Below are 10,762 nucleotides of genomic sequence, written 5' to 3'. Positions count from 1 at the left end.
TTCTCTTATACTTTTCAATTAATGAACTTCATAAAATGAACATCAAGAAGCTGACTCGTCACTTGGTACAACTTTCGTTCTCAGTACCATCAATCTGACATTTTTCATAAGCACAGAACAAAGTTATAATGTACTGTGAAAAAAAACTCAACTTGCTAAATTACAGAGAACTTTGTGGGAAGAAAAAAAATCAAATCAAAACTCATGAATCTAGTTTAATGTTAGGATTTTTCAGTAAAGTACTATGGTTTAATTTAACATTCTTACAGGTGAAAAGAAGGTAGTGTCTATCCTGCCAAGTTATTATTTAGAAATTAGATGAGATGACCTGTCCAAAAAACATCTAGCATAATGTATGGCACACACCAAAGATTTCAGCATATGTCAGATACTAGACATTTTAGGAATTTTGTTATAATGATAATTATTTCTTTAAGATGAGCTAAAAATACAGTATGCTGGCACTTCAGATTAGTTTGGTTGTGTAAAACCAAAAGAGAACAAAACTTTGAGAATATAAAAATATTTTAGTGTGATTGAAATCTAAAAACCTAGAATGTTAAAAACGGACTGAGTATATTCACAATATACTTTATGAAGTAGATAGATAGATAGATAGACAGACAGACAGACAGACAGACAGACAGATAGATAGTAACCTTTCTACAATGATCTTGGCAAAATCCCAGTCAGTTTGAACATATACAACAGTATTCCTACTATGTGCAGTATATGTGTTTTTTTACAACTGTGACTAATGGTTGCAATATCAATTTAGAACAGCAGAAATGACACAGAACAGAAAACATCACAGCGTATCAAATGTAATAAAAATGCATCATGTTATGAAAACTTTGTTTCAATTATAAACATACAATTATGCATTGGCATACTAAATCCCAAATGACAATATATTCCTTGGTCAAAATCATGCAAACACCTTTATTATGAGGATATTAGGATCTCTGGATCCTATGTCATGCTGAAGAACCTTGTTCCAGGAAGATTACAAGTGCACTGCTAAATGTACTTGTAATCCTTCCCTTCCTTTTTATGGCGCTGGGGCTTTATTTCAATGCCTTGCTCTTCTACTTTAGTCTCATCTTTATCTTGTTTTTCAGACAAGATCTTATGCATTTTTTCCCCCAGGGTTAACTCTGGACCAGCATCCTCCTCCCTGTACATCCTATGTAGCTGCAAGTACAGCTGCACCAACACATCTAGCCTGAAGATAGCATAATTCTTTTAGAGGTCTGGGAAAGTGACTGAATTAACTCCTGAATGTTGGGTTGAAATCTGACAGGTAGAAAAGGGGGCTCTAGGTGTTACTGTGTATCTATCTTCTGGGAACACTGAATAATCTAGGCTAGAGCCCATAGAACTTATTTATATGTAAGGACTGAAGGTAGGTTACAAAGATACAGTGTTCCCCTCATTCATGATTCAGTTGCGTATGATAAACTGAGATATTGACAATTTTGAATGGAAAATTCCAGATATAAACAATTTCTGAGTTTAAAACTATATACCATTCTGAGTATGATGAGATCTCATGTGTCTTATGTCCAGTACCTCCATATGGTATACAATACATTTCCACCTCCTCTAAACCTTCTCCTCCCCAAAATCAGCCACTTGCTATTTTATTTGGTTAACAGATCAACTGCAATAGTAGCTACTGTTGGTGTTCAAATAACCTTTAATTTATTTAACATGGCCTGAAAGAGAAAGAGGAGTGGTACAGGAAATTTGTTATGCCAAAGAGCAGCTGTGGAAAGCTGAAAAAGAGAAAGTTCTTGATCTAATAAGGAAAGAAAAAAAGAGAACCTGATATGATGATTGGTAAAATGTATGGAAAGAATCAATCTTCTGTCTATGAAATTGCAAAGTAAGAAAAAGAAATTCATACTAGCTTTGCTGTCAAACCTCAAACTTTAAAAGTTATGTCCAAAGTAGGTGATAAGTGCTGAGTTAAGATGGAAAGGCATTACACATATATATCCATGTACAGGAAAAATGTAACATGGATAGGTTTTGGTATTGTCCCCGGTTTTAAGAGTATATGGAATTTAACCTGAGCAGAAAAGAGGGGCTATTGTATTTAAAACAACATGGGAAGAATACACTGATGAAACTCTACTAATATGATATGGACAGGACAGGAGAAAAGAGGCCACTTTGGAAGATAAAATGAAGCAGATATGTTGGAACATGCTTGTAATTCTGGCTATGACAGAGACACATATAAGAGAATCATAACATGAAGCCAGAAGCAAGGGAAGAAAGACAGTGGCTTGATGTGGTGGTATGTGCCTGCCATCTTGGCTGTGTGGAAGGCAGTGTGTTGAAGGGTTGAAAACCATGGCTAATCTCAAGCGAAATGTAAGACTATATCTGAAAAGTAACCTAAAGCAAAAAGTAGACAGACAGACAGACAGACAGATAGAAAGGAAGAAGACTCCAGTGTGTACTTGAAGGTAAGAACAGAACAGAATGGGAGGCAATGAATGATATGATCAAAAACATATTACAGGGCTACTGCAATCACTGTGACAGTATAGATACCTGGCTTTCAACCACCTAAGTGGGGGTGTTTGATTGAGAGTGCAGATGTGTTTTGAAAAGTATGAAATGACTTTGTTCTCATAATAAAAGTTTCATAAAGTGCCACTATGACAAATTCCTATTATTGTAGGGATATGAACCCCATTTTAAAAGTTAAGATAGCTCTAATCTCCAAAATCCCTCAAAGTTATACCTTCTTTTGCCTGATTTTATTTTAGGGATGAGTGAACTGAGGTTGGAAGAAGTGAGATGGATCATCAGTGGCAGAAGTGGAAATATATCTTCCTTCTAAGTTCCTGGTACTGTTCATCCCATTGCAGTAAGTCTCTGTGACAATTTCCATTTTACAAATGAGACAGTTTAAGTGAAGAGAGAGAGAGCTGGAAATGTTCACTAGTTGGATCCAGACACTCACTTATAATTTCTGTCAGACTCCTATTCTGATATGTACAACATGAAACAAAAACGTTAAACACAGAGGTATCCTGCCACAAACATAGAGTGGAACAAATACTGTTTTGGCCACATCACAACCCAAATCTGACCATGTTGAATAAGTAAAAATTACAAAAGCACTGTATAGCAGTTGCACTCTAATATATTCTGTCTTTCCTACATATCAGCTTATATCTAAGTCATCAATGTATTTACAAGTTTTCAAAATTATGTTTTAATGCATATTTTCCTATTATTCTCTTCATCATTTTTACTAATTAATGTTTTTCTTTGTGTGTTTTGCAAATGCACATTTCTTACAAACTTTGACGACAGTTTATGAAAATGAAAGGGATTTTTTTCTCTTAGTGATGTCTGCATAGTTATAACTTGCGAGACCAATTTCATGAGAGATGTGTTGGGAATTGTATTCCGGAACATATTATCTTCATGGTCTTTCCCTGGTGGGGGGGAAAACGATCTTGCCTTGAAAGTTGCACTGAATCTTCTGGTTTCAGTAGAAATGATAAATATTCCACTTACAGAAGCTGCAGGATTAAACTACAAGCAGGAGATGGCACCCCTGGGAGTGACCATAGGAAAAAGACAGATTCTTACAGGACACCCTGAGGAATGAAAGTAAGTTGTTTCCAGTTATTTGCATTTGGGAAGGAAGGATAAACCTTTCCTAAGAAAGGAAAGGAGAGCTGCTCAAGCACTGAAAGGAAATCTTACCGTGACTCACTTTGTATGGTAATTAGTGAATATTGGCCATGGTAGGTGGGCCCTCAACTAGGACTGCTGCTGATTGTTTCAGAAATGACACTTCCCACAGCAAAGTGTCCTCTAGCCATGGCGCCCTTATGGCAGCCAACCAACAAGTGACCACAGTGCAGTGTGATTGGTAGCTGATGGGGTGAACATAGGTGCTATGAAGTGATATGGAAGGGAAAGGAAAGTATGGAACAAGAAAAAACAATGGAGTTGGGATTTTGCCAGATGGAGAAGGGTTTGCTTATGTGGGAAGGAACGAAGAATTCAACAATGAATGGCACAGGATTGGGATTGGGAGGTGGGTAAATGAACAGATGTATTCGGAAAATGGTGAAAAGAACTGCAGCCCATAAGCCACAAGGCCAGAGTCAGATTGTGAAGAACCTCACATACTACAAAAAAAAATTAATTGTATCCTACAGAAAAACTATGGAATAGATTCTCACTGAGACGGATGGTCTGGGTTTGAAAAGAACACCAGTAATAAATAGCAGGTAGATGATATGATATCAGTGTTAAGGGTATGGGAGCCTAGAAAAGAAAGGACAAGACCAGGAGATGAGGTAACATAAACAGAAAGAGGCATAGGATCAAGAAATTACATGATCTTATTGGGCTGTTAACTATGGGATGTCAGAGAAAAGATTGGAGCAAGGACAAGTTTTGTCATCTGTTTTATTCCCTATGTGGTTATTTCCATGGGATACATTCTCTGATGGGATATTAATAAGGAAATCAATGAGTTTATTAATTTTTATGGCTTGGCAAAAAAAATTTACACTGCTGTTATCCTACATGCAGATGTTGCTCGACCAGTTGGCTAATCTTAGTTATGATATACTTTTATCTTTATTGCTTTGGTTAATGTAACTGCTCTCTCATAAATTCTTTGCATTTATATTTATTTAGTTACTGGTAAAAATTAAAGCTCTTTTTTAAAGATATGATTTAGTATTTATTTCTTTTGATATAATTTTTGTTCATTGTTTATTAGCTGAATGGTTTTGGGCAAGTTATTTAATTTAAGCTTTAATATTCTCACCTGTAAATAGAGAAGAGTAAGTTATACAGATTGAGGATACCATTGTGATATAAAATGATATACAAGCATAAAGGCTTAGCCGTGGCATACTATCATACTTATAATAATGTGTTTATGCTATTGCAAACCTTAATTTATACTTTCATATTTAGTACAAATGCTTTATTTATATATAATCAGCTATACATAAGAAACTAATTATATATTCTTTCCTTTTATATAGAGGATAATATACATAATATATTTTACTGACTTTTATTACATGGAAGTTATTAATTTTATTGTTTCTTTCTTTTTTTCCCCAATCCTGGGGCTTGAATTCAGGGCCTGGGCCCTATCCCTGAGCCTCTCTGTGATCAAGGCTAGTGTTCTACCACTTGAGCCACAGCACCACTTGTGGCTTTTTTAAAGTAGTTTATTGGAGATAAGAGTCTCACAGTCTTTCCTGTCTGGGCTGGCTTCAAACTGCAGTCCTCATATCTCAGCCTCTTGGGTAGCTAGGATTACAGGCGAGCCACTGATGCCCAGCCTTACTGAGTTTCTAATTTTCACAGAACAAATCAGGTTAGAGCTGAAATATGTCAATTATTAAATTTTTCGTACTAAGTTTTTCAGATTTTTAAAAATGTAAATAAGTTTATCTTGGTTCTGAGCTCTCCATTATTGTATGCTTCTCTACTTTTATGTTTCAGAATTTGCAAAGCACTCTTCTAAAAATTATCAATTCATATATGTTCCGAATCTGGCAAGTCTTGTTTTACAGTATGATTCCTTTGTAAATGATTTCCTTGACATTCTGCCCATTCATTCATTTATTTTCTTTGGATTTCAAAACCATTTTGTAAGATATATAAAGTAATACTCTGGCAGCCTAATTGGAACCTTGTTAAATTCATGTTATCTTAAAAGATACTATGATTTCTAATATAGCATTTACTCTTTCCTGTCAGAAGCAAGTATGTCTACAGTTATTTGAGTCTCATTACAGTTTGTTGTTTTCTTCACTTCAGCAAAGACTGGGAGAGAGAAGACTTTAGTTTGAATTTCAGATTCTTAGGAAACCGATTTCCCCAGTCATATTCTTGGGAAAGTAAACATATGTCTACTTCTAGGAACCCTACCCTATGAGGGTAGCTCCGTCTACTGAGAATCTAATTCACATCCATGCTTCTAAAATGTGTCATTGTAAGTCATTTTCTTCAGTTATAAATTGGGGATGTCAGTACTTGTTTGATTATCTAAACCACTGGCTTGCTGTAAGGACTGTTCATCAAAGGTTAGAAAATAGTGTATTCAAAAGTACTTAAGATGGTATAATTTTTCAAAGGCCATGGGATAATAAAATATGAATACATAAAATATTTTTTCTTTCCAATCAGACTTGAAACTTCTAGGAGCAGGACTATGCTTTCTTTTCGGTATTCTCAGTACTTTACATGATGCTAGGCCATAAGAAGAACTTGGTACTTAACTCTACTTTAGAAATAGTGTTAGTGATAAAATTTTAAGGAGATTACAAGGAATGGAATAGGCTTAGGCAACGGTATGGCATGGATAGAATGAATTTAGTTATACTTATTAGGGCATTTACTTCATCTCACATATAATCTCATGTCTTATTAATAGCTTTTCTTCTCTAGACTCTTTGCAGTAAAAAATTTAAAGTTCTATATAAATATAATATTTGCTATTTGTGTTCCTAGAACTTTCCAAGCATTTCACTCTTTAGGAGAGCCAAATTGTTGAAAATGAGCTAGTAGCTGAAGCTGACTGAAGGAGAAGGTGGGAGGAGAGGTAAATGCTATATGAGTATCAAACATTTGCCTCTAGATCTAAGTAAGAATCATAGATCATAGTAATACCACTACCATACTAGATACTAACCAGAAGCCCTCCACATATTGTTCTTAACCTTAAGTTTAAAGGTGAACCAGAAAGACTTCTGTCTGCCAAAACCATACTTCACATTTTGAGTTTCCTTGCAACCTCTCTGGCCACCCTAATGTCCAAATCTAAAATTCTTTTCTCCTACCATGTCCGTAGTATGGAAGGAAGAAAAGCCTTACATAAGGATTTGGCTTCCCATAGAAAATAAGATTCTGTTTAGAATTTGTGGGAAATTATTAAGTACACAAACACATTCCATTGCTTTGATATCTTAAGCATTTGTGTTTTTTTAAGTTAAATCATTTCAAGGGCTAACAATGTGACCTTGTCATGAGAATTGGCCAGCATTCAAATATTAGCATTGAGGAGCTTCTAGGCTTTTTGGTTCATTTGTAACACAGTGTCAGACACAGATGGTTTATGTAGCAGAATGACCTTTCAATTTTGGGACTAAAAATGAATTTTTGAAGTGCAGCATTACTAATATCTTTGGATGGAAAAATGCACTAAAGACTTATTCTACATAGTTTAAAAATTCTACATGGAAGTCCACGAATCTAATAATAAAATCTGCATAGTAGTACTTTTCCCAAATTATCTAATTCTGCTGAAATCCTCATTATAACTCAGTGAACTCGATGGGGCAGGTGGTTTAATTATCCTTTCCCTCTCCCACCTCTTCCTTTCTATTGCGCTAAAGGGTTAACTGAGCTTAACCTAGAAAGCTACCAGAACCATCTCCAAACCTGTTTGCTAACTTTAAATTCTATTAATCAGAGTTCCTCAATTTTGGTGTTGTTTACATTTTTGGTTGGATCAGTCTTTGTAAGACGGGACTGTTCTATGGAGTGCAGCTGTGAAGCTTAAAAACATTGCTAGTGTCCATCCACTAGCTGAAGGAGCAATCTCTGCCTAGAGTTGTAATAGCTAGAAATTTATCTATATATTGCCAAATGTCCCCTTGCAGTAGAAGCGAACTACTTCAGATTGTCAATTACTGTAAGCTTTTCAAAATGCCAAGTTGTTGGTAAGTGATAATTAACTCCATTTCACAAGAGAAAAATCTTCACTTCATATAGGTTCTGTCATACAGGACAGTTTCTAGATATGTCTTTAGATACCAGATGGTTTGTTTCCTAGTTTGCAAGATTTTTACTCAACTGGGATAATCTCAACAAGGTTTCTTAAGGTAGAAACCTTGAATCAACTTGGTTTTTGCTCCAAGGAACCACAAACCATGATGCATAGTACTAAGTTGGAGCTATAGAGATCCATTATGAAGGTCACCAAATATTTCTGCTCCTGATTCTTCCACTCAATCCCCAGCCCCAAATCTGGCTCCAGGGTTTGCATTCAGAGGTCTGGCCCATGTTATTGTTTGGTTGACTTGCTCAGAGCTGGTGGCTTTCTACCACATGAGCTATACAGTCATACTTCTAGGCCAGGTTTTTGCTAATTCATTGGATTTGTAATCTTGTAGACTTTCCTTCCCAGGCTGATTTCAAACCAAGATCTCAAAAAAGCCACTAGTGCTTGGCTTGTGTTTTCCCTTTGCAACACATAGTAGGATTATTTTTCCTGACCTTATTTAAATTGAGCAGTGCTTTGAAAAGTTCTAGCCAATGAGTTTAACAGGTTGTCATACTTTTTCTAAGACAAAATAATTAATTGTTGATGGAGTAGTTCCTGAGTTTTGTCTTCCTTTTGGTAACTTATAATGCTTGAGCTAGTGCTTGTTTTCTTATCTATGAGCTTGAGTCTCTGAACAACAGTAACAAGTTGAGTGCTGCTTTGCTATGAACACATGGTAGGAATAATCTCTGTCTGTCTGTCTGTCTGTCTTCCCCTGTCTTTTATTTTTGTAGCACGAGAAGTCTGAATTCAGCACAGTTGCTAGTTAAGTTTTCTACTACTTGAGATACATCCAAAGCTCATTTTTGCTTTGGTTATGTTTTCTAGATAGTCTCACTACCCATGCCCACCCCCTACTAAGGCTATTCTTATACTATCTATCCTCCTTCTTCTCACCCAAGTAGGAAAATACATTATAGATGTGGACCACTATGCTTGGCTTTTGGTAAAATTTTCCCCCCAGGACTTGATGCAGGTGTGTACTACCACACCCAGTTTTTTTTTTCTAATGAGATGAGTCTCCTGTTCTGTTTGGGATACCCCAAAACTGTGACTTTCCTTACCATAGTCTCTATCTCAGCCTCTCAAGGAGCTAGAATTACAATTAACCACTATGACCAGCTTTATATTGTTTTTGACATCTTTCTTTTTTTTTTTTTTTTTTTTTTGTCGGTCGTGGGGCTTGAACTCTGGGCCTGGGCGTTGTCCCTTAGCTCTTCAGCTCAAGGCAAGCACTCTACCACTTGAGCTACAGCGCCACTTCCGGTTTTCTGGTGGTTTATTGGAGATAGGAGTCTCACGGTCTCTCCTGCCCGGCTGGCTTTGAACCGCGATCCTCAGATCTCAGCCTCCTGAGTAGCTAGGATTACAGGCGTGAGCCACCAGCGCCTGGCATTGACATCTTTCTTGTGATGCAGACAGAAAGAAGAAAGGAGGAATACATTTTAATATCTAATGGGATAAGGAAATACTTAGGAAATAAATTTGAAGAGCTTTTTTAAAGCTTTCCATTGTTATAAGAATATCAGCAAAATGAAAATGTTTCACATGCTTATTCACAAATTTCCTACCGCTATCATCATCTTTCTTTTTTTTTTTTTTTTTTTTTTTTGTCGGTCGTGGGGCTTGAACTCTGGGCCTGAGCGCTGTCCCTCAGCTCTTCAGCTCAAGGCGAGCGCTCTACCACTTGAGCTACAGCGCCACTTCCGGCTTTCTGGTGGTTTATTGGAGATAGGAGTCTCACGGTCTCTCCTGCCCGGGCTGGCTTTGAACCGCGATCCTCAGATCTCAGCCTCCTGAGTAGCTAGGATTACAGGCGTGAGCCACCAGCGCCCGGCTCATCATCTTTCTTTTTAAAAAAAAATTTTTTTTTTTTGTCTTTTCTTTTTTGGTACTGAGGATCGAACCCAGCACGTCGTATTTGCTAGGCAAGCGCTTTGCCACTGAGCTACATCCCAGCCCAATCATCTTCTTTCAAAAAGATCAATTCCAGGCTGGGAAGGGGGCTCAGTGGTAGAGCGCTTGCCTTGCATGCATGAGGCCCTGAGTTCAATTCCTCAGCACCACATAAGCAAAAAGAAAAAAGCTGGAAGTGGTGCTGTGGCTCAAGTGGTAGAGCACTAGCCTTGAGCTGAAGAGCTGAGGGACAGCGTCCAGGCCCAGAGTTCAGGCCCCACGACCAGACCCCCTCTCCCCCCCAAAAAGGATAATTCCTTCAGGGGAAGTGAGCTTAAATTACCTTATTTATCTGATAAATATTCTGAGCACCAGCAATATGATGGTCTCGCTATTGCATTTTGAGCTACAGTGGAGAACAAGATAGTCTCTGGACCTCACAGATGCTTCAGTTGAGGGCATATATATACACGTATACATGGAGGGGAGGAGATAAGAAAATGCAGATGTATATTACATAATTTGAAAGTGAGGTAAATACAAAAGCATATAGAGTTGAGAGATCTGACAAAGCTTCATAAAATGTCTCATAGTACATATCAGAAGGACAAAATAGAAGAAAATTACACAAATGATGTCTAAAGAAGCTTCGTGCCTTACTTCTCAGAAACAGAGAACAAATCAGTGTCCATAAGATGCAGGAGGCACAGATAAACTACAAAGATGAAGCTAATGACTACATGTTAGGAGTAGTTAATAGCACTATACTAGATCAGAAAGTATTTGCTGAGTGAAATCAAACTGTAGGTGGTCCTTCAATGTATAATGCATGGTAGCTAGGGTCATTTCTGAATAACTCTTCTGTTCACTTTATATTTAGTTTTCAAATAATGCTCAACATCCAAAGCTTTTAAAGACATGAATGCAAGCTCTTATGAGAAGCATCAGATGCTCAGTTTACTGACGCAAACATGACTGGGGAGGATGCAGGGTGAAGGACATGGAATAAGAGGACCTGTTGCTAACAGGTGC

General features: G+C 37.1%; 1 protein-coding gene across 7 annotated transcripts in view; it reads right to left on the bottom strand.

The window, feature by feature from the left end:
* The window catches only part of Gtdc1 (glycosyltransferase like domain containing 1), a 388,745-nt gene that overhangs the window by 38,764 nt on the left and 339,219 nt on the right, over nucleotides 1–10,762 (bottom strand). The window lies entirely within an intron of this gene.

Source organism: Dipodomys merriami, unplaced genomic scaffold (genome assembly GCF_024711535.1).
Source record: "Dipodomys merriami isolate MVZ:Mamm:240054 unplaced genomic scaffold, mDipMer1.0.p SCAF_1, whole genome shotgun sequence".
NCBI classification, from domain to species: domain Eukaryota; kingdom Metazoa; phylum Chordata; class Mammalia; order Rodentia; family Heteromyidae; genus Dipodomys; species Dipodomys merriami.
This window is presented reverse-complemented; position numbering and strand designations above follow the sequence as displayed.